This window comes from Pinus tabuliformis, chromosome 7, assembly GCF_031772625.1.
Source record: "Pinus tabuliformis cultivar Carrire ecotype Pingquan chromosome 7, CPIR1, whole genome shotgun sequence".
NCBI lineage: Eukaryota > Viridiplantae > Streptophyta > Pinopsida > Pinales > Pinaceae > Pinus > Pinus tabuliformis.
In genome coordinates, this window is record NC_142293.1 from 395,412,131 (window position 1) to 395,435,223 (window position 23,093).

Below are 23,093 nucleotides of genomic sequence, written 5' to 3' on the forward strand. Positions count from 1 at the left end.
CACACACATGCATGCTTTCCCATTTTCTGAATCCTGCACTTTCTATTGCATGTATGATCATTCACTCTTTTTTGCACTCATCTCATCATGCATCCAAACTTCTCATGTTTTCATTCAACCATCAGTCAGTCTGGGCTAACTTGGCCTGGACCGTTCCTTGCCCGGCTAGCACTACGAATTTCTAGAAGTAAAGGCTCTACCTTCCCTCTAGAAATTATGCAAGTCTAGCCCAACACTAACCTCCAAGCTTGCATTTCCTAATTCTTGGAGGCAGTGTCATGTTGGCCCAAGAGATTGCACAATGTAGTTTGTTGGTTGCATGTCACTACTGAATGAAATTGTGCATTGCACAGTTTCAGTCCTCAGCAGGCTATACTAGATTGTGCATTGTGCAGTTCTAGCAGTCAGTCAGCCTCCTTATTGCCTAGACTATTCCTTGCGTAGTTTGGGTAGTCAGTCTCCTGACCTCCTGGCAGAAATTGTACAACCTTCATGATCAATCACATAGGTATATTGCAAGTCAGTCCTTAAGTTTGTTTTGGTTTTTTATTGACAAATTGTTTTCCATGAGTGTTGCTATGTCTCTAGGAATCACAAGTGTTCCTCTGTCTCTCAGAAGTACAAGTACAATGGCCTTCAAGAGAGTAGAGTCAAAGGACATCGTTGAGAGCACAATTGGGGTTGCAGTCAAGTAAGTTTCTATGAGCTTGTCTACCTATGAAGACATCAATTTGTTCATAGAAAAGGACATCAATATAATATGGCAGTAGCATCATAGCAAGCAGCACCATCAGCATCAGCAAAAGGTTGCACACCTGCATGCAATGAATGCAAGAGGAAGGTGGTTGACAACACAATGGTAGAACATAATTGTGAGCTCAAGAAAATCCACTTGTGATGAAAGCAACTTCCGATACTAAGGCTATGAGGTGATAGTGCGAAATGAAGATCACACGAAGGCAGAGAGAGAAACAAAGAAGGAGTTTCATGTGTTGAAGTAGCAACTCAAGGAATAACAGGAGTTGCACAGATGAGGGAATGAGTTGCAGCAGGAATAGGTACAACAAGTGGCGCAACATGCACAGACGAATGAAACCGTGCCCACACAAGTTATAGATCCATCCCACCAACTGGAAAGGAGTAGACAAGATGAGTAGTGTTTTTGATCACATGCAAGGGTATTCATCCGTATGCATGTCATTATGCGTGCACATGCAATCCCACCCATTTGGCACACTCACCGAGGTGAAGATAAGATGCAAGTCCGACTAGAGCTGAACATGTACTTCGACAAGTTGATGTGCATGGTCACCGATACACACTTGGAGATCAGCACAGACAATATGCATCAGTATGTTGCTGGTCCAACCACACTCAAGATGATGATGTGCATGTTATCGAACGAGTTGGACAGAGGGGCCATATCAGTGTACCCAGATGCAACAGAGGCAAGAGTTCACTTTTAGCAGGATGTCACCATTGATCACACAGACACCATCATGGACAACCAAGCTTGGCATTATTTCACCAACATCGACCATCACAAGGATGTCAAAGAGTTGGTATCACCACAATGGTTCGAGTGTTAGTGATGTCTTGGATGGATTGCTCAAGCCATTTTGTCTCACATGTGTACATGTGCAGATTGTATGTAACATCTTGTCAAGTGGAAGTTAAAGTGTCGATAATTGAATGTAACAGTCATAGAGTAGTTGAAGGGTCATGAGGATTGACGAATGGTCACGAAGGGGAATGTCAAGGGTCACCCCACCTTTTGCTATAAATAGAACCTCATAACTCATTGTAAAGGATTTTGGTCAGCCATGCTTCCAATAGGAGTATCTTAAAGAAATCTTGGACAGTATTGTAATGAGCCTTGGCTTCTCCACTGTGCAAAACTAGTATATCTCTTTGGAGGAGCGGGCGATAGTGATTGTAACATTCTGCTATCAGAACTAGTGGTTGGTCATGGTTTTATTGTATGACTAGAACTTACACTTCTTAATATAACAAAGCCAACACATTTCATGCATATGGCATATTTTATTTCAACTATCTTTTTACTCTAAACGATATATGTATATGTTTGCTTATGCATGCATGTGTAGTTATTTTCTATATAAGTACGTATGAATCTTACTAAAATGGGATGTTGGTTTAACCATCATTTTGGATTACTAGCTTACATGCTTTCCATGTTTTGATGCATCTTTGCTCGTGTGTTACCTTCTTAACTATGTGCTTTCATATGTTTCCAAGGGGCACACTCACCTCACCCTCCATGTGTTAGAACCACTCATGCACCTTCCTTGACTCACTGCATATGTCACACCCTTACTACCAATAGGGACATCTTACTTGCCTCTGTGCGAAACCGCGGTCAAGGCGATACCGTATGACCCATTGCTAGGACTCCTACACAAAACGGTATAAGGTCTAATTGGGACTTCTTACTGGGGAAATCCCCTGACATGTTGGTGGGTCCAGCACCGTCAACATGACCACATATTCAAGTCAAACAATACTAGTTGCAACATGTTCTTTTAAGAAATGGAACTTGATAGGGATGTGTTTGTTTTTTGAGTGCTGACAGTATTCTCAGAGATGCTAATGGCACTAGTATTATCACACATTTTTGGAATGGGATCAGCCAATCTACATTAATTTCCTTCAAGGTCTGGTTCATCCATAGAATTTGTGCGCAACATGTGGTAGTTGCAATATACTCTGCTTTAGCAGCTAATAAAGAAATGGAGTCTTGTTTCTTTCTAACCTAGGAAACTAAGTAGTTTCCAAAAAATATTGTTGCACCAGAGGTGCTCTTCCTATCATCAATATTGTCTACCCAATCAGCATCAGTATAGGCCTTCAACCTAAACTCTCTTCTTTTAGCATACCATACTCCGTAATCTATTGTCCCTTGAAGATATTTGAAAATCCTTTTGACAACGATGTCATGAATTTCATGAAGCCAGGCTTGAAATCTGGCCACAAGACCCACTGCTTGCATGATGTCTAGTCTCGAAGCTATGATATACAACAATATTCCTATCATTTATTTGTATTCAATCTGATTTGCCAGTAGTGTTTCATGTTCTTTTCACAATTTTCATCCTATAACCATGGGTGTGCTAACTGGCTTGCAATCTTCCAACCCAAACTTCTTCAGAGTTTCTCCCAGGTATTTGGATTGGGAGATAAAACCCAATTCTTTGATTGAGAAATTTGTGATCCTAAGAAGAAGGATAATTCTGCTATCATGTACATCTCAAAATTTGTCTACATATAGTTTGTGAATTGATGTCCCAATCGTTCCAGGTCGCTACCAAAGATTATGTTCTCCACATACACTACTACAATTAGTAGATGATCATCTGCAGATTTTATATACATATTTTTGTCTACAGTGCCTTTCTTAAAGCCTTGATGTTGAAGGTATTGATCCAATATTGCATACGAAGATCTAGGAGCCCATTTGAGTACATATAAGGTCTTTCTTAGTTTTCACACAAACCCTTCATTTTTGGTGTTCGTGAATCCTTCTAGATGTTCAATATAAAATTCTTCTTCCATATATCCATTGAGAAATTTTAATTTCACATCCATCTGATATACCTTGATGTTATTAGGATTGGGAAAGGCAAGAAACATTCTGATAGCTTCCAATCCAGCTACTAGTTCAAAGGTTTCTTTCAAAATCTATCCCATTTATATGGGCATACCCTTTGCAAACCAATCGAGCCTTGTTTCTAATTACTTGACCCTGCTCATTTAGCTTATTTTTGAAGATCCATTTTGTACCTATTGAAATTTTTATTTTTGGGTCTTGGAACAAGCTCCCAAGTGCCATTCTTCTCAATTTGGTCAAGTTCTTCATTCATAGATCTCACCCACGACTTTTCCTCTCTTGCTTGACTAAGATTTTTAGGCTCAACCTAAGATAACAGAGCAAGATTTGTACAACTTGAACTGCCAACAAATTTCCTCCTAGGCTGAACACCAAGTATTTGATCTCCAAGAATTGACTCTCAGGATGTTCTTTTTGTACACAACTAGAAGGTGTTTCAAGCCTTGGATTTGTACTCATTTCTACGTCTTCATTATCTTACTCTTTTTCATCATGATCTAAGGGTCTGATGGTTGAACTCTCTTCTCCATCTGAGTTCATGTTTGTTTTGGAGGACTCGAGTTGTGAAGTTATTTCATCTACTACTACATCAATGCATTCCTCAACCCTCTTTGTCCTTTTGTTGTAACACTTGTATCTTTTACTTCGAGCAAAGTGCTTGAGTAATATACCCTTATCAACACGTGAATATATCCCAAACACCTTGTAGTGTTTAATTGATGCAGGCCTTACCTTACATATTTGATAGGTATTTTTATCACTATTAGGCCTGAGTTGTGTTCTATTTGATAAGTACATTATTTCTTGTGATTCTTCTCCCAAAAGGTGTGAGGTACATCTACTTCATCCATCATAGCTCTAGCCATCTCCTAGATTGTTAGATTATTTCTCTCAACTACTCCATTTTGTTGTGGATTTCTAGCCATAGAATACTACCTCCTTATGTTATGCTCTTCATAGAATTCTTCAAACTCTCTTGCAGTGTATTCTCCTCCTCTGTAAAACACTCCTCCCACATCTACCTAAGTAGCCAGCCAACCGGGGTAAACATGTGTCAAGAGGCTACTATGATTGGATTCAACCTCCTATGTGACCTTAATGAAGTGGAATCAACATAAACACATCATACAGACCTTCCAAATCATCAACAAGACTCCTGAGAACCATCCCAACCTTTTTGGTAACCAGCCCCTGGGTCCCACTGAGGTTTTAGACCACTTGACCCCTGAACGCTCTCATGATAAGGCATGCTAGCATCTAAGGACTATTTTTCTCAGTGTTGTGCCAGCATCCCTAGGATTTGAGCCACTTTTTCAGGCCCAAATCCCAGGTCACTACCTAGAATTGAATGACACCTTTAGAAAAAAAAGATAACAAGGAAACAATGATGCAAATTCAAATAATTGAACAAACCCTTAATTGTACCCCTACTAGCCATGACAGTCGTTTTGTCAAACATATCACAAATATGTAATCTATAGGTGTAAACAATAGATTTAAGCATAGGGATCTCATACTTATCTCAAAATCACTATGAAGCATTGTTCCCTTATATCATTTGTTGCATTATCATCAATTAGGTCATAGATACATTTTTCATTCATTTACAATTAAAAACATGATGAGAGCCATACATAGCCACTCTCATAAAACATATACATAACTAGCATAATAGCAATAGAAATATCAAGGAAATCATAGACATATGATCCACGTATAAACCAGTATAATACTCATATAATTACAAGGAGAAATAACCTCATATTGATGATGAAAAATCCAAACACGGGATGGGACTACCACGTTCCACCCAACCATAGGATGGCTGAGCCAAATCTCTCTTTAGCCATTCACCCACGTGCCATATTCCAAGCATGAATGTGGGACTCAAACCAAAAGAACCAACCAAGGCATCCCAAGGCTAAACCACCTCACCCTCATCAATAGAAATCAGGCTTTACCATAATCCATCCTATATTACTAGGCCAACACAATGAACATGTAATAATAGGCTTTACCATGATCTCCACTAGATCACTAGGCCAAAACAAGCATGGATGCCACCAGATTTCTCCACCTACACCATGAGGAACTTTACTATCTCATAGTCTCTCGATATTTACTGCAATCCACGGTGGATCACTAAGACCTAAATCGAGACCCACTCTACATGATTTAGCGCATATCCCAACCCAGGATTACTAGGCCCGACGAAGAGCAATCCACCTCTTGGCTTTACCATATATCTTGCCAATCACCGGTAAGGATTCCTAGGCTCACTGAGGCAACACAAAATTTGTCTTTACCGTAACACACAATTTGATTCAAGGGTTACTAGTCCATGTGTTCTATCATTCAGAGATCCACCTCACTCAGCTTTGAACTTGTCTAGAAATCTAACTCAACCAAAACATGAGAACCCCATCACACCATCACTATCCAAAAATGGAAAGGCTAGGCTGAAAACACTATCACACCTAGAAAAAACCATGCCATAATAGCAAAAGGACCACACGAAATACCATGCATGCCAAATCTAGCAAGGAAAATACACATGCAAATCGATACCTGCAAAGAATATTGGTTTAGCTTCCCTATCCTACTCTTCCTTGCTTGCTCCTTCCTTCCTCTTGCCCTTTTTTCCTTTCTTGATCTAATGCTAAAGTGCTCCAAGAAAACTCTAATCCTACTCTTCCTTGCTTGCTCCTTCCTTCCTCTTGCCCTTTTTTCCTTTCTTGATCTAATGCCAAAGTGCTCCAAGAAAACTCTAAGTGTCCAAGAGTGAGAGAGAGAGAGTGAGAATAATGAGAGAGCTCCAACACTGAACTGAAAAAAGGTTACAAACTAATCGATAGAAGAATTTTTATCAATTAGGCCTCTGTTTTATTCATTTTCCATTATTTTCCTTGATTTTACTCCTCACATGCAACCTGTGACCTATCACCTTCATTTTCTACTAATTTCCATTGTTTTCATAAATAAATGTTCCAAAAATGCCATTCTTCCTTTCCAAAGCCTTAGTCAATGCCTTTACCAATTTCCTTAGCCATAATGAACCAAATGAACACCCAGTAGGATGTTTTTCCAAACATTCAACTTGGAAAAAGTATCCCATCAACCGTGGTTATTATTTTTCCTTTATTAACTTTTATTACATGGAATTTTCATTAGGGTTGTTACACCTAGATTGTTTTGTTCTTTCTCTCAACTACACCATTTTGTTATGGAGTTCTAGCCACAAAATATTGCCTCCTTATTCTATGTTCTTCACTGGATTCTTCAAACTCCCTTGAAGTGTATTCTCATGCTCTGTCTGATCTTAAGCATTTGATCTTTAGATCTTTCTCATTTTCTACTTGACCTTTAAATTTTTTTAAAATTTTAAATGCTTTTGATTTTTCTTTTAAGAGAACAATCGAAGTGGGCATAGTAAAATCATCAATAAGCAACATAAAATACCTTTCTCCATTTGGTATTTTTCTCTATTTTGGTCACAGATATTTGTGTGAATTAGCTCCAGTGGTCTAGATGAAGAAAAATCTTTTTTCTTGAAATGAGTCCTAGTCTGCTTACGAAATTGACATGATTTTCATATTCAACTATCATGCTTTAATAGTCTTGGAAGTCCTCTCACAACTCCCAGCTTGCTGACTCTTATCTACTATCAAAATTCATATGACCAAGTCTCATATGCCATAACCAGCCTTCATTCATCTTGCTCAAATAGCATCTTACTCTGGAGTCATCAAATGCATACATTATTGCGAGTTCTGACTCTGGATCAAAATGTCACATTATAGCCATTATTACACATCTAGTTTACACTAAGCAAGTTGTGCTCGATACCTTCTACATACAACGCAATTTGGACTTTATTATTTTGATCAAGATTGACTATGCCCTTACTCTTAATTCTTTCTTGGGCATTGTTGTTGAAAGTGAAATTGTTCCCTCTGTCATTTTATTTTAATAATATAAATCTACTCTTATCCCCAGTCATATTCTTGGAACAACCATTATCCACACACCATATGTTATCTTGATTATGTATTGATAGAGCAAGTCCACATTCTATGCTCTTTCCATATTTTCGTTTCCAATTCTCCTTATCTTTTTGAAAAGTTGGCTACCAAGTGTTATGGGTCTTAGAGGGTATTCGAACCTGCTTCTAAAATCACTTGCATTGTGCCCAAATTTATTACAACTGAAACATTCAACGTCACTCATTATGGGAGAGAAGGCATTTCAATCTCTGATATGAGAGTTTTGAGATCTAAAATTCTTATACTTATTGTATATGGAATTTTCATCTCTTTCAATTTTGATCCTTCTATAATCAACAGCCTTATGTCCAAAGATGTGGCATTTATAACAATGGCCATAAAATAAATGAAATTACTTGGAGTTGGAAAGTTCATGAGTTTGTGCATGAAGGTACCTATGTTGTCTAGTTGATTCATTCATTCTTCATTGGTGTGGCTCCTTGGTGTGGATGGATTTATTATTCCAGTGATAGGCTCCTCTCTGGCTTGCTATTTTCGTCTTCATTAATTCTTTCTTGATACAACTTTGCACAGCTCTGAGTTTCCTTAAATCTTGCAGACCTAAATTTCATCTTTCCCATAGAATATTCTTGTGGTCTAGAGTATCCCAAACCTATTTTATTTCCTAGAGACCTTTGACTATTTAGAACCTCATCTAGATTTCTTGCTCCTTCTAAATCTTTTTCATTTATAATTTTCTCGGTCTCCACTTTCTCAAGATTTGTTCTTAGAGAGATGACCTCTGCCTCGAGACTCTGACACTTCTCTTCCCATTCATGGATCAAATCATGAGGAACTTCTTCCTTCATTTATCTTCTTCTAATTTGACTTTCAAGGACAAAATTTCATATTTTCATCTTTTTAGATCGTTTCCTTCTTTACCTTGAACAACACATGTTTTAAATGCTTATTCTCTTCTTCTAATTTCTCACATGTTCCTTTTTTTCTTCTAGTAGAAGGGCTAAACTATATTTTCTTTTAATGGCTTCTTCAAGTTTTTATTTTTCAAAAACAAACTCCTCATTGTCGGACTTGTACTTAACCTTATTTAGCACGTTTCAGTTGTTCTTTTAGTTGCTTGTTCTTTCTCCTGGCCTTATTTAACTTATCAAGAGCATTAAAGAATTCCCATTCAAATTCCACTACTCCTACTTCTTCTTCCTCTTCAGAGTCAGCAATATTTTGTTTCTTGGAGTTTGCTCCAAATTCCATGAGTAAATACTTATTTGAATTCTCTTCTGAATATTTTTCACTATTTGACTCTAGTGTTGAGCTATCCTCTTTGGAGTAGAGTAGATTTTTCTTAAAGAACTTCTTCTTCTGATGTTTTTGAGATTTGTTTCTAATTTTTTTATCATATTATTTTTTTGTACTTTATTTGTAAGGGCACTTGGACGAAAAATGCCCAAATCTTCCATAGTCAAATCATTTAAAGGGAAACTTCCCTTTATATTTTCCTTAGCCATGCTTTAGTTTCCTGGCAAATTGAGCTAGCTCCTTATCAAATCCACAGTCAGAGTAATCTTGATGATCTTTATGTTCCTTTGCCTTCAGGGACACTTTGAACATTGCCTACTTGCGATCAAACTTCTCTCTTCCTACTCTCATCTCATAGGTTATGAGAGTACCAAGTAGCTAATCCATCTTGAGATTCTTTAAATTAGTCACTTCTTCAATGGTAGAGACTTTGCCATTAAATCGCATGGGTAGAGATCTTAATACCTTTCGAACAATCATATCTTTCTTGACTTCTTCATTGTGTCCTATAATCATATCGGTTACTTCATCAACTTTGAGAAAGTATTCTGATATGCTTCCTTCTTCACTCATTTTTAAGCTTTAAAACCTCATTATGAAGGTTTGAATTTTGGCCTGCTTGACTTTATCATCTCCTTCATGATTCTAATTGAGCTTCACCCACACTTCCTTAGCAGACTTATAGTGCATAAAATTTATGAGTTTGGATTGAATAAGGCCAAAGCGAATGGAATTCTTAGCTTTAACATTATTTACATTCATTCTTTTTACCATCTGCATCAATGGGAGGGACATTAGGGACATCATAATATACTAGTACAGAGTTCCAAACATCTACTCCTAGGGGCATAAGATAAGCTCCCATCCTAACTTTCCAGAAGGTATATTTTGTCCCATCATAGATTGGTATCTTTATTGAGTAATCATATTGATTCTCTTGCCTAGACATAATTCCTTATGGATCTACCTTCCAATGGTTAGATTGTTCCTGAAGGAATTTGGCTCTAATACAAATTGTTGGAATAAGGAACTACTAAGATGGGGATGAATCAATAATAGTGAGGTTCTTTCAAAAAAAAATTGTACAAGTCTTTGATTATTTTCACTATGGTTAGATACTTGTGAGAGCTTTCATACACAATACAAATGAATAGCGAGGTAAGGCATTCACATGTACATACAATCCATCACATGAACGACATACACTTATTGACATAGGTTTTTTTACGTGTAAACCCAAAGGGATAAGACCACCAATACGTTTGTTTTTATGATGTAAACTAAAAACCTACTTGATTAAATCAATTTACTTTTGAGAACCCACTCACAAGAGTCACCAACCCCCTTTAAATTAGAAAGCCACTACTTGCTAAGAGTCACCCACCTCGTAGGAATGCAGACCACTACCTACTCTAGCCACTATTCTACCTCTCAAAAAAAATTCAAACTAAAAATAGAGGTGAATGAATATACATATAAAACAAAAGATTGTCTACTCCAATATCAGTTCCCTTCCTTGAATTCCCTATATTTTCTTTGAATTATGCTCTTTGCTGACTCAACTAGCTCAGATCTTGACCCTGTGACACACGTTCACTCAGTGACACTTAGATCAATCACACACCCACTGCACTATAGTCTATGACTCTAGAAAAAATTCATTCCTCATTTTCATAATTTCTCTCCACGATTTTGTTTCTCTCTTGCTATGTGATGAATGTTGTCTCCGCAACACAGTGCCTAGAAGCATACTTCTGCATGGTTCTCCATGTTGTTGTTCCATAAGAGTGCAAGACCACTATCATTGCATTAATCACTGAGAATGGGATCCAACTATAATTCCATTACAAATAATGTTTTTGGCTTGATGGTCCCTAACCCAGGTTCAGCATTAGGCATGCAAGCAAATCCCTACACTACTGGCCTTTTCGGCATCAGTCCGCAGAGTGCGGACCGAAGTCTCACCCGAAGCAGTATGGGGGGATGTAGGAACTGGGTTTCTGCACCCTGAGATGGTTGTGATGTTGGTTTTCCACCTTAATCCCTTCCTTCATGCAGATCGATAAGCCTTTAGAGCTTATTGATGTATTTCCTCTTTTGTCTTTCAGAACCTCCACTAAGATATCTGACTCTCCTTCACGTGACCGTAAATAATGGATTAGCCACTTATGTGCCTCTGTAACTATGGTACTATCTTGTTCCCTAAATATCTTAATGGTTAGGCAAATTTATCATGCAGTTAAGATTATCCTCACATAAAAATACATTATTAATTGCATTCAACTAATAGATATAAATAGATACATTCGTGCATCAATTTAACATTATAATGTAAACCCAGAACTTAACATATCATAATTAGATGCAATAATCAAAAACAGAAAACACAATGATTCCAAAATACTTCTCTTTATTTACAATTCAAGTTCCCAGTACAGCTCTATCCACCCTGCATACATAGCTACAGGGGTCCACGCACCCAGCTGTGGACTTCCACCCTAGGCCTCTATACACTTAGTTGCAGAGCCTCTTCCTACACTAAGACTCTCGCTCTTAGCTCACCCAAACTTATGAATGACTCATGACTTCTTACTTTCTTTTTCTTCTTGTCTAACTAGACCTTCTAAGACTTCCCTTTTTAGAAAATCCTATGGTCTACAGACCATGGGTAGATCTCAAAACCGACACAACTTATCTAAACTAAGGGCAGAAAAAACTTTTAACTTTAGACATCTTTCATGCTTCACGACCACAAAATTCAGAGACTTTACATTTCTTTACACAAAATTTGGGTCTTCTGCCCAAAAATTTGGGTGTTTTAACCCCAAAATTGACCCCCAAGGGACCCATTCCCAACAGGCCCCCAACACAAACATGGTGACTGGCCCTTGAGTCACTCGGTGTTGTGGGGAAAAATGCCTATGCAGGACGATCCTATCCACCTAAGGTGTGACAGTGCCTTAGCAACAAACGGAGACAGCTATTCTAGTATTCTTCCTTTATGAATTAAGAATGAAGAGAGATAGATGGACTAACCGGTGTCTTCCGTTTTTCCCGCGATCTGGTCTCTCTTCTCTTGGAGGGTTCTCAGCTACTTGCCTTCTCGCTCGCCCAGCTTCAAGAGGTTTCTGCAAGATCACAAGAAGAGAACACTACACAAGACATGGATTCACATTCATAACTAGTTCAGGATTAGAAATAAACTAAACATACTAATGCAACAATACATCAAAAATACATCACTATATAGGAGAAACCAAGATAGCTTTATTGATGAATAACAAGGTTCAGGAAGAGATACAACCCAGAGGGCTCCAATCCAGCATCTCGTTCCCAGCAAATGGAATTCATATCTTCACCCCCTTCAAAGCATTAAGCACCCAATGATTCCAATCTCAAACCAACAACAATTCTTTGCAATAACAAAATTCCAGCCTCTAGATCTCATGGAGGAGAGATCCATATATAGATGTTTGGAGAGAGGATGAGTCAGCTTGAGATCTGACTAGTGTCCTCTCCCTCTGTCAGTTCTTGATTCCACTTGGAGGTTCTTGCTTCCACTTTGAGATTTGGAACCTCTTACTCATCACCAGTCGAATTCCCTGAGGCAAGTGTCATTGAGGAAGATTTTGGAAGCTTCCTGGGATTTGACACCTTGTGGAATGAACTTGCCACATGTCAACTCTCGCTCAGCGCAGGTAGCCAGTGTTGGCTTTGACATTCAGCGCAGGTAGCCAGTGTTGGCTTTGACATTCAGCGCAAACAGCTAGTGGAGCCACTGAATTGATCCTGAATTGACTTGTTTTTGAGCAGTTTCTGGTGGAGAACTTCTGTGAATTGCTGTGGTTTGTTAGTCGTGTTCCTCTAGGGGTAGGAACAACATGTTTAGGGACTTTGGATCCCTTAGATTATGGACATTTCATGCTCAATGTTGTAAGGTACAAAAATGTCTATAACAGTTGCCCCCTAAAGTATGAGGCTGTTTATCGGGTGAAATGCTTTATCAGGGGGATCCGAAGTTCATCAAATGCTGGGAGGAGACCTGTAATAAGATACAATACAATACATTATTTTTCATATTGTTTTCATGATCTAGCTGAGGCGGGCATTCCCATGCTCAGCTTTATAAATTCATTTTTCTGTACATAGAACAGACAATCGTCTCATGGTAGACTGATAATTTTGATGAAATTATCATCCTTTGAGTAGGATGATTATCTGCTGCAATGATGTACATGTCAATGTCTTTATCTTTCCTGAATATATATCGCAGCCCGGATGGATGAAACTAGATCCGGGGTCTTCAAACTCGTTCGATCTTCACTCTAAGTACAAGTCAATCCATGTGAGAAATGTTCTGAAGTCGAACATGGAAAGACATCCCTTGATTACCAGTCAATGATGTAAACCGTTAACAAGCGCGAGAGGAATCACCGATAATGATAATGACCCTCAAGGTACTGCAGTACAATTCACGTAGTGTGAATAAAGGACTTGGCGTCAAACACCACGCAAAATCTTTCGGTCGAAGGTTATTGATGTATACCTGTCGCCGGAAGTGAGAAACTTGCCATTGAGGCATGCAAGCTTCAAAGTACTGAAGGGGTTGTTCCTAGATCAACTTCTTGGATAATGAGCTGATGTCGACAAGAAGCGATCCGTCAAAGGAGGGCCTTAATGAATCCCACATCAATGACACGGAACGGAGCTAATGATTTTGATGGAGGTGAAAACGATCTGTGACATATGATTCAGGGTGGCGGTCATGAAAGGATGAAGGATAATGTATGGCAGTGGATGGGACACGGTTGACTTTTCTGAACGACTTCTCTTGAACATATGGCGACACTTATGCGATGGATCGGTAGCATTACCCCAAATATGGATGGTATGGCGAGACCATGGATGTGACCGGTGAATGAAACAACCCAACCCGATTGTGGTACGGAAGAAAAGTGTCATGTTCAAGAGCGACTTGCTACCATCAAAGTTTTCTTGAGTTTCTCCTAATTTTTCCCCAGTCATTGCTGACCAGTATCTCTTTATTTTTGTCAAGCTTGAGGAGGATAACATATGCTTGTTCTATAACCTGCCCTTCGGGCAAGCCCATCGCTATGTTTTAACGAGCCTAGCAATAGTGAAACTCGTTCTCGTCTAAAGACAAGTTTGTCGCTATTTAATGATTTTAACGAGTCTAACGACAAGGATAACTCGGTCCTTTTCATTTTTAGAGAGTCTGAAAAGGTACATAAAGTTAACTCCAAAATTCCTTTTTCGTCATCTAATCCCTTTAGTCCAAAAAAGTATAAAACAATACAGAAGGGATGAGTTTTCGATAGTTTTAACGAGCCGAATAAAACAAGAGCTCGATCTTTTTGTGCAATAATCCCTCAGGTCCAAAAAGATTAAAATCTAGAGGAGGGATAGCACTTCCTGTCCCTTTAACGAGCTGGAAGGCCAAGGACTCGGCAATCTTTTCATATTTTACGAGTCAGTTGAAAAGAGCTTAAAGAAGACTCGTCTTTTGAGGAACGAGTGATAAACAGGGTTAGCAGCTGATTCCAGGTACAGGTTGGAATTTTCCAATCACGGCAGTGTCACAAGGATGGCTAGGTGAAATCACTCTTCGCAGCTGTTCCTCAAAATGGGTAAACAATCATATGGAGGTGAACGATCGGCCAAATGAAAAGTGGAGGTGACGGTGCAAACACGACCAAGGCTTTAATGGCTGATAAGGTTACATTCACAGTGGTTATTTACCGGGTAGGTTCATTTTTTATTTTAAAATGAGCTTAAACGCTGGTGGAAACACTTGCTCATTGCTTATGTTTATTTTTTAACGAGCATGAAGTCCGCGTTAAAACTGATCGGATCTTGCGTTTATTTTTTAACGAGCATGAACTGTGTGCTAAAACTGCTCGATATACTAGTCATATGATAAGGGTGTCTCATTGAGATTCTATTTTTTATGGAGCTTCATCTCACGAAGCTTTGCCCCGGATCCTTTCGTTATGCAAGTTCGGAAACGACTAATCCTACGAGTTTAAAGGGTTAGACCTACAGGTTTAAAGGGAGGACCTAAAAATTTAAAAAATAAATAGCCGCCCCTTGCTTGCACTCCAAAAGGTTTGCATGCCCCCAGGTATAAAGTACGATTTCAAGGTTACCTCTACTTCATTTCCATCAAAACATTCGTTTCACCGAGAGAGGCCTACCTCTTTCAGGTTACCCTAAGATTGTCTCGTTAATCTTTCAAACAAAACACTTCCCCGGCAATGTCTACCGAAATAGACAAAGGTGAGTGACGTAGCCCGCCAACTCACATAACTTTGACAAAAGAATCTTATTCTAGAACAACCCCTCTTCCTAGACGGATGGGGTACGGACTAGTCATATTCTCCCGCGGAAACCTACCCTATACCCAAAGTTTTCCTGCCGAAGCAGACCAGGACGCATGCCCCCTGGGGTCCAGTCATATCCTCCCGGATTACTCGCACTCATCAGGAGGACGGACCGTGGGTTGAGACACCTCTTGCGTGAAGAGACCATTTACGGATGGTACATGACTATTTGCGATGCGTGATCCGGGAAATGAAAGTTGGTCCACGAGCTTGACCACTCTTCCTTCATGCGGAAAACACATTACTCTGAAGAGTGAGGAGACGATGGCTCCCATGCAATATATATAGTCTCGTCCAAGGAGTAGGTTATAATCCAAGGGTCCTTGAATGACCATCACGTTCATTTGAACGGTCTTCCCTTTCAATGTGATGGGCACATTGGGGAGGATCCCTAAAGGTCGACTAGTTCCTTTATCAAAGCATGATAGATTTCTCATTTCAGGCAAAAGCGCCGGCGAACCAAGTGCTTTCCAAGCAATAGAGGAAAGGATACTCACAGATGCCCCCTCATCAATGATAGTGCCAGCCATTACCATTCTGTATATTTGAACGATAATTCTGAATGGTATGCTTGCTGGCAACCGGGGTCTGCCTAGTTGGTTCCAGTCGAACGAGACAACTAGGTTGCTTGGTGGTGGGACCGAATAGACGGCCAGGTATGACTCTGACGAAGTTCCTTCCTGCGATAACAGAATGGGCAAATTTCCCCCTTGTTCGTCGGAGTCTGTGTTGATGAAGAGAATTTGGACGGTGTCGTCTTTATTCTCCTTTGTGATGGCATCATTCGAAGATAGAACCTCTAAAGGAAAAACCGGGTCAACTGCCACCTCAACCTTTTGACTTTCGTCAGGTATGGATTCAGACGGTTCATCTTCAATGATGGGTGCTTCGGCTGACCACCTGGGCGGGCCAGCCGGGTTTTCAACTAGTGAAGGACTTGGCAGGGGTTTTTGATATCCAGGAGGAAGTTGCGCTCGAAAGGTCGGGCGATCTTCCAAAACTCTTTTAGCCTCATCTAAGAAGGGACAACGGTGGATGGCGTGATCGCCTTCACACAGTTTGCAGGGAAATCTAGCTTTCCCTCTCTGTCCTGTGGCTTCACTTTCACTAGTTGACGATGAGCAGTCAACATGGCTATCAGAGGTTGACGCTACCGAATTGTGCAAACGGGGAGACCAGTCCCTTAGTATCCGAGGGATGCAGGGACAATCTCTGTGGAAGTGGTCTCCCTTGCATATGACACATGGTGATTTAGGCCTGGTCAGTGTTGTGTGTGGATTTTTGTCAGACGACACTTGTTTGCCCCCAGTCGCTTTTGGCTCCTTCTTCTTCTTCTCTTTCTTCTTCTTTTCCTTCTTCTCCTTAGGAACTTGGTTTTTTGTTTGACCAGTTCCGTCAAGCGAAGAAGAAGGAGGAGAGGAAGAATTAGATGAAGTAGAAGGCTGGTGGGCAACTCTGGCCTGGTCTAACTGTTGACTCGACTGTTCAGGAATAGTGGTGGTTTGAACGACATTGGTTGAGAAGAGCCAGACCGGCAAGCCAATTGTCAGTCCTGGAAGCGACAATGTGGCCATATGAGGCGCACCAACATCTCCCCAAGAGGAGAAGGGACTAGGATTTCCACCAAGGGGAATTCCTTGGTTGGTGTGCTCCATTTTCTCAACCCAAAGATCAACGCAGGAATAGGGGTGATTGTTCCGTTTAAAATAAATTTTAACGACGCTTTAGACACAACTTGCTTTTTCAATTTTAAAGAGTCGAGAAAAAGCTAAAGATGACTCTAGTCTCCTTCGATGTTTTAACGAGCCCGAAGTGACAAATGCTCGGATGGACTTTTTTCGTTATAGAGTCTGAAAAAGGCCAAAAGGAACTTCTCTGGAGTTTTAGGCAGAGGGTGTGCCAAACTTTTCGCAAAACCGCAGAATACTTTTTAAGGTACGGGCGGTCGATCTTCCTGAATGCTGTGTTCAGTGCATTGCGATCAGTAGGGCGGCTGACACAGCTTCCTAAGGATAAAGGTTTTATCCCTATAGGGGTCTCCCAATATATACGTGACGGTACATGGGAGCACAATCCGTACTGGCGCTATCGTCCCTCAGGAGGAATCACCCACCATCAACGAGATCGACAGTCACCAGGCTTTACGACGCCGGAACACGTCTCTAGCCTAGACCTCTATGTTGTGCGTTATGTTGCAAAGCGTTGTTAAGTTCATTCAATTTATTTTAGGTTGATCTTTTTAGAAGTTTGCCTTTTGAGGTTCACCACGAGATGTATGATACAATTCCTAAATGCAGTCTAAAGATGATAAGCAAGCTTTATATCTTTTCAACTTTGAAAATCCTAGCTACTAAGGGAAAAGAAAGACACCATCTTTTCTCAAAGAGAAATCAGCACACTCTAATGCACTTTTCCTAAATCAAACATTCAAACTATCAAGATGCAAATGCACAATGCAGGTGTTTGTTTTCCGCTTTCTTAGTATTGATGCCTACAAAGAAAGCTTTTTGTACAACTTTGAATTCGCTTTTAAATGACAAATACAAACAAGTTTACTTTTTCGAAATCAGAGAGGGTAGAAGAGATTACAACACTTAACGATTTCTGAAATGAACACTTGTTTCGACACTTAAAAGAGACAAACTCAAACCAAATGCAAAAGTAAATGTATAATCAACTGCAAACAGCCAATGAACTCTCTCCTAAGATCACAATCATCAGATCTGAATTAAGGGCTACAGGATGATTATTTCACTCATGCAAAGGAAAACTGCGAATGACACCACAAACACATAAAAACACTCACAGTCTTTTTGTACAAAAGGAGGCGGAATTTAAGCAGAGAAAAGGAGTTATCAAACTGGTACCTATGTTGGTTACAGGCTGCAAAAATCAGAGATCAAAACAAGGCAAAACAGAGCAGAGAACCCCAGCTGCACAAGGCCAAACTGGTTCAGCGCAACCTCAACACAGGGGTTTTGACATTCAGCACAGGTAGCCTTCATGGGACCTGCGTTGAAATGCAGAACCTCTTCACAGCTGTTGCGCTGAAGGAGAAACGAGAGTTTCTCACTGGGTTCTGGGTCACAGATTGCTATTTAATCTACTGTTTCAGGCCAAATAAAAGAAACAAGCAAGGTACAATCAAAGGGATCCTTTGAGGGGTACTAAGATCTATCACAAAGGATCATCAAATCATTTGTGAGTCCACTATTCAGATCATAGACAAGTCCAGTGATTGGATCAAAGCAGCAACTGTCTACTTTGCATCTGGGAATAGCAGATGCAGTTCGATTGTTGATGTCGAGTCTATGAAACAAACAATGATAGAGACACAAATAAAATGACTAAACAGATCTCCCCAGTGGAGTCGCCAATTTGTTGTGGGGAAAAATGCCTATGCAGGACGATCCTATCCACCTAAGGTGTGACAGTGCCTTAGCAACAAACAGAGACAGCTATTCTGGTATTCTTCCTTTATGAATTAAGAATGAAGAGAGATAGATGGACTAACCGGTGTCTTCCGTTTGTCCCGCGATCCGGTCTCTCTTCTCTTGGAGAGTTCTCAGCTACTTGCCTTCTCGCTCGCCCAGCTTCAAGAGGTTTCTGCAAGATCACAAGAAGAGAACACTACACAAGACATGGATTCACATTCATAACTAGTTCAGGATTAGAAATAAACTAAACATACTAATGCAATAATACATCAAAAATACATCAGTATATAGGAGAAACCAAGATAGCTTTATTGATGAATAACAAGGTTCAGGAAGAGATACAACCCAGAGGGCTCCAATCCAGCATCTCCTTCCCAGCAAATGGAATTCCTATCTTCACCCCCTTCAAAGCATTAAGCACCCAATGATTCCAATCTCAAACCAACAACAATTCTTTGCAATAACAAAATTCCAGCCTCTAGATCTCATGGAGGAGAGATCCATATATAGATGTTTGGAGAGAGGATGAGTCAGCTTGAGATCTGACTAGTGTCCTCTCCCTCTATCAGTTCTTGATTCCACTTGGAGGTTCTTGCTTCCACTTGGAGATTTGGAACCTCTTACTCATCACCAGTCGAATTCCCTGAGGCAAGTGTCATTGAGGAATATTTTGGAAGCTTCCTGGGATTTGACACCTCGTGGAATGAACTTGCCACATGTAAACTCTCGCTCAACGCAGGTAGCCAGTGTTGCCTTTGACATTCAGCGCAGGTAGCCAGTGTTGGCTTTGACATTCAGCGCAAACAGCTAGTGGAGCCACTGAATTGATCCTGAATTGACTTGTTTTTGAGCAGTTTCTGGTGGAGAACTTCTGTGAATTGCTGTGGTTTGTTAGTCTTGTTCCTCTAGGGGTAGGAACAACATGTTTAGGGACTTTGGATCCCTTAGATTATGGACATTTCATGCTCAATGCTATAAGGCACAAAAATGTCTATAACACTCGGCTCACACATTGATCTTGTCGCGAAGACCTCTCAACTTGACCTAAACAACTGTTACCTCGGTGGCGCACTACGTTGCTACCTGCTTCAGCTCCTGGACTTGCTCACTTTGGACTTCTTCCATAGCCCTATATTTTCTGGAGCCCTAGTGCACTTGATATGGAACATATTCATTTCAGGTCCGCTCCTCCCTGCTCTATCAGTTCGTCCACTCCTGCCTCTGTCTCTGGTAAGGGCGATTTCTCTTTATCAGAGTTATGTTCCTCTCCTCTTGCCTATCCCCCTGTCTCCTATGTGGGAGCATGGTCTGCCTTAGCCTTAACATCGACCTCCTTTCTCTTTTTCATAGCCATATGCTCCATCTTCAGCTTGGCTTCTTCCACTGCATGGGGGTCTTGCTAGATCCCGCAGTCAAGTCTAAGGCAGTGCGCCTTTCTACCGGCCAGCGGTGAAGGACCGCGTCATCTATTGCCAAGTAGAGAAAGTATTTCCACTTCTTCTCAAGGTCCTTCTGCGCCCTTATTGAGACGTGGTGGAAATCAGCCTTGGATTTCGCATACTCCTGCAATCTGTCAAAGTTGGTAGGCAACAATCACAGCTTGTGGTTGATGGCCATGTGCACATTCATCTCCATCAAGGTCCAAAAGATTTTGTTGTCCTTTACCTGTTGAGGATCCTTGCTCACCCACAGGGAAGCGTACTTCATGACCTCTGGTAGGCCCAGTGTGATCAAAGGGAACTAATTGTCTTCAGGTAGCTCCCATGCTACCAGCATTATGGACAGCAAAATCCATGCATAGAAAAATGTCTTGTTGAGATCCTACGCCTCATGTCAGTTCACGAGGAACTCACTGCAGAGGAAACATGCCCAATTAAATTTAACTCCTTCCATGCATTGGGCCACCAAAGCTACGATTGGTGATGGCACTTCATCTGCATGACACTTCCGCATAACCTTCCCTGCCAAGATTTGTGTGGCTACTTTGACTACTAGGTCACAGATGCTTGAGATGGCATAGCCATGTGGCTTCTTAACTAACTTCAACTTTTCCTTCATGGCCTCCATGAGGACATGTTCGCCAGTCTTTCCGCCAAACACCATGGCCAGATTTTCCTTTATGTATGGCAGCTAAGTGATCATATGGATCAATTTATCAATGATGGGTATTGGCTCCTCCAACCACAAACACCCATCATGCACCAAGCACATTAGCTGCTTGATTACCACCATTGTGATGGGAACGTAGTTGTAATGCGACACCAATAGCAGGTTGAGCAGTCCTACCTTATCCATGCTTCTCAGCCACTTTTGTGGCTCCAACGTGGTTACGCCAGTCGTTTTTTCGAACACATGGTCCATGAGTTGATCTATTTCTAGGTGAGGAAACCATTGTATTTGCTAAATCCTAGCCTTCTAATTTCAAAAGGGGGACATGCCCCAAGCATGGTCCTTCAAATACAAATTGGTCCAATAAGAGGGGTGTATGTAGGGTGACCTTACTATCATCAATTTCTTTGGGCACCTTGGTCTTTCCCTTGCGTAGAGGAACATACTCAGGCAGCTTAGTGATGGGGTCAAACCCCACAATTTTGACATGCTCTGTTTCCTTCCCAACATCCTCATCATCCATTGGGATATCCTCGAACTCCTCTTCTTATGGATCTATTTTACTTGTCTTTCCCTTTTCTTGTGTAGTGGGCTTAACCTTCTTGGGGTGTTTCCTAGGGGATGCATGCACCGGTTATGATGGTGCAACCAACTTTCCCTTATTGATCTTGGGACCCTCTGTGGTCGGGGTAGGCCTTGGTATAGGCATCCATGGAGACTTTGGTACTTTAGTTGATATTTCTGCTAGCACTCCCTCTGGGGCAGCTCCTTCTGCTGCCATAGCCACCTCTAGGATAGCTCCCTCAGCTATCGCTACTTCCACGCTCATAGATTCATAGGGCATCGACATAATGCTATGTAATAACTCCTAATTCACTTGTGGAAATGTCTCAAACATAGAAATTGTAGCAAAAGCTCGAAGGTTTCATGGTTCATGTGTGTCTAAGAGCTCAACAAATCACTTCTAAAAATGCCAAGTGTTTTTTTCTAGGCAAGCACCTGTAATTTATAGGCACTTTCAAATTCAAATCTAAATCTTCCCCCCAAAATCAATTCATTAATGCTAGATTGGCGGTAGATTTTCAGAGATCTGGTCCATAAATTTCGACTTAAATGTCACCTCCCCACTCAATTTCGTTATTTTTTCATCGTCAAATCATGAATAGTGACTTTAACAGTCACTTTCTAGCTGCTCTGTGTGGTTGCTTCCTTGGTAGCGCATCCCCCTGCGCACTTCCATGGGCATTGTGACATATCTTCATTCCATGCAGTTCCCCGATCGCGCAGTTCTCTAACCTAGGTAGTGTAGTTTATAGTCCTGCACTTCCTTTCAACTGCTTAGAGTGTTAAGACTGTGCTTCCCTCATATAGTCACCTAGCTGGATCACCGGTGTATGGCTTCAATCGGTTTCCATTCACCTTCCCTAGGAAGGGTTCTCCATTCAATTTGACCAACTGAACTACTCCACCATTGGTAATCTCCTTGATGACATATGGTCCTAGCCAGTGCATCCTAAATTTCCCTGGAAATTTATCAAATTTACTATCATATAACAAGACCAGATCATTTACCTTAAAGGTGCACAGTTCAATGTGTTGATTGTGCCATGCCTTTTCGCACTCCTTTTGAACTTGTTGATGAAATCCAGCTAGAAATCGGTCCTTCTCAGGCTCTGCTAGTTGTGCAAGCCTCTCTTCCAGGGCTCTGCAGTCCGCCATTCCTATGAGTGCCACTATGCATAGACTAGGTACAATGCATTCCATTGGCATCACCTTTTTTACACCATACACGAATCTGAAAGGCGATTTCCCAGTGAACTTCTTGCAAGTTGTTCTGTAGGCCCATAGCACCACTGGTATGCGCACATCCCAATCACTTCTCTAATAATTACAAACCTTTGTCAGTGTGTTCTCCAATATCTTATTGAATGCTTCCACCATCCCATTGGCTTGCAGGTGATAAGGCATACTCTTTTGGTGATACACCAAAAAATCTTTTGTCAACACGCTTATTGTTTCATTAAGAAAGTGTGTACCGTGATTGCTCATCAAGATCTTTGGACAACCAAGTCTTGTCAATATGTATTCAAAAAGAAACTTTGTTGTCATCGTGCCTGTACAGTCCTTCACAGGTTGTGCCTCTGCCCACCTGGTCAAGTACTCAGTCGTAGTGATGATGTACCACGCACCTATCTTCTTTCCTAAAGGTTGAATTCGA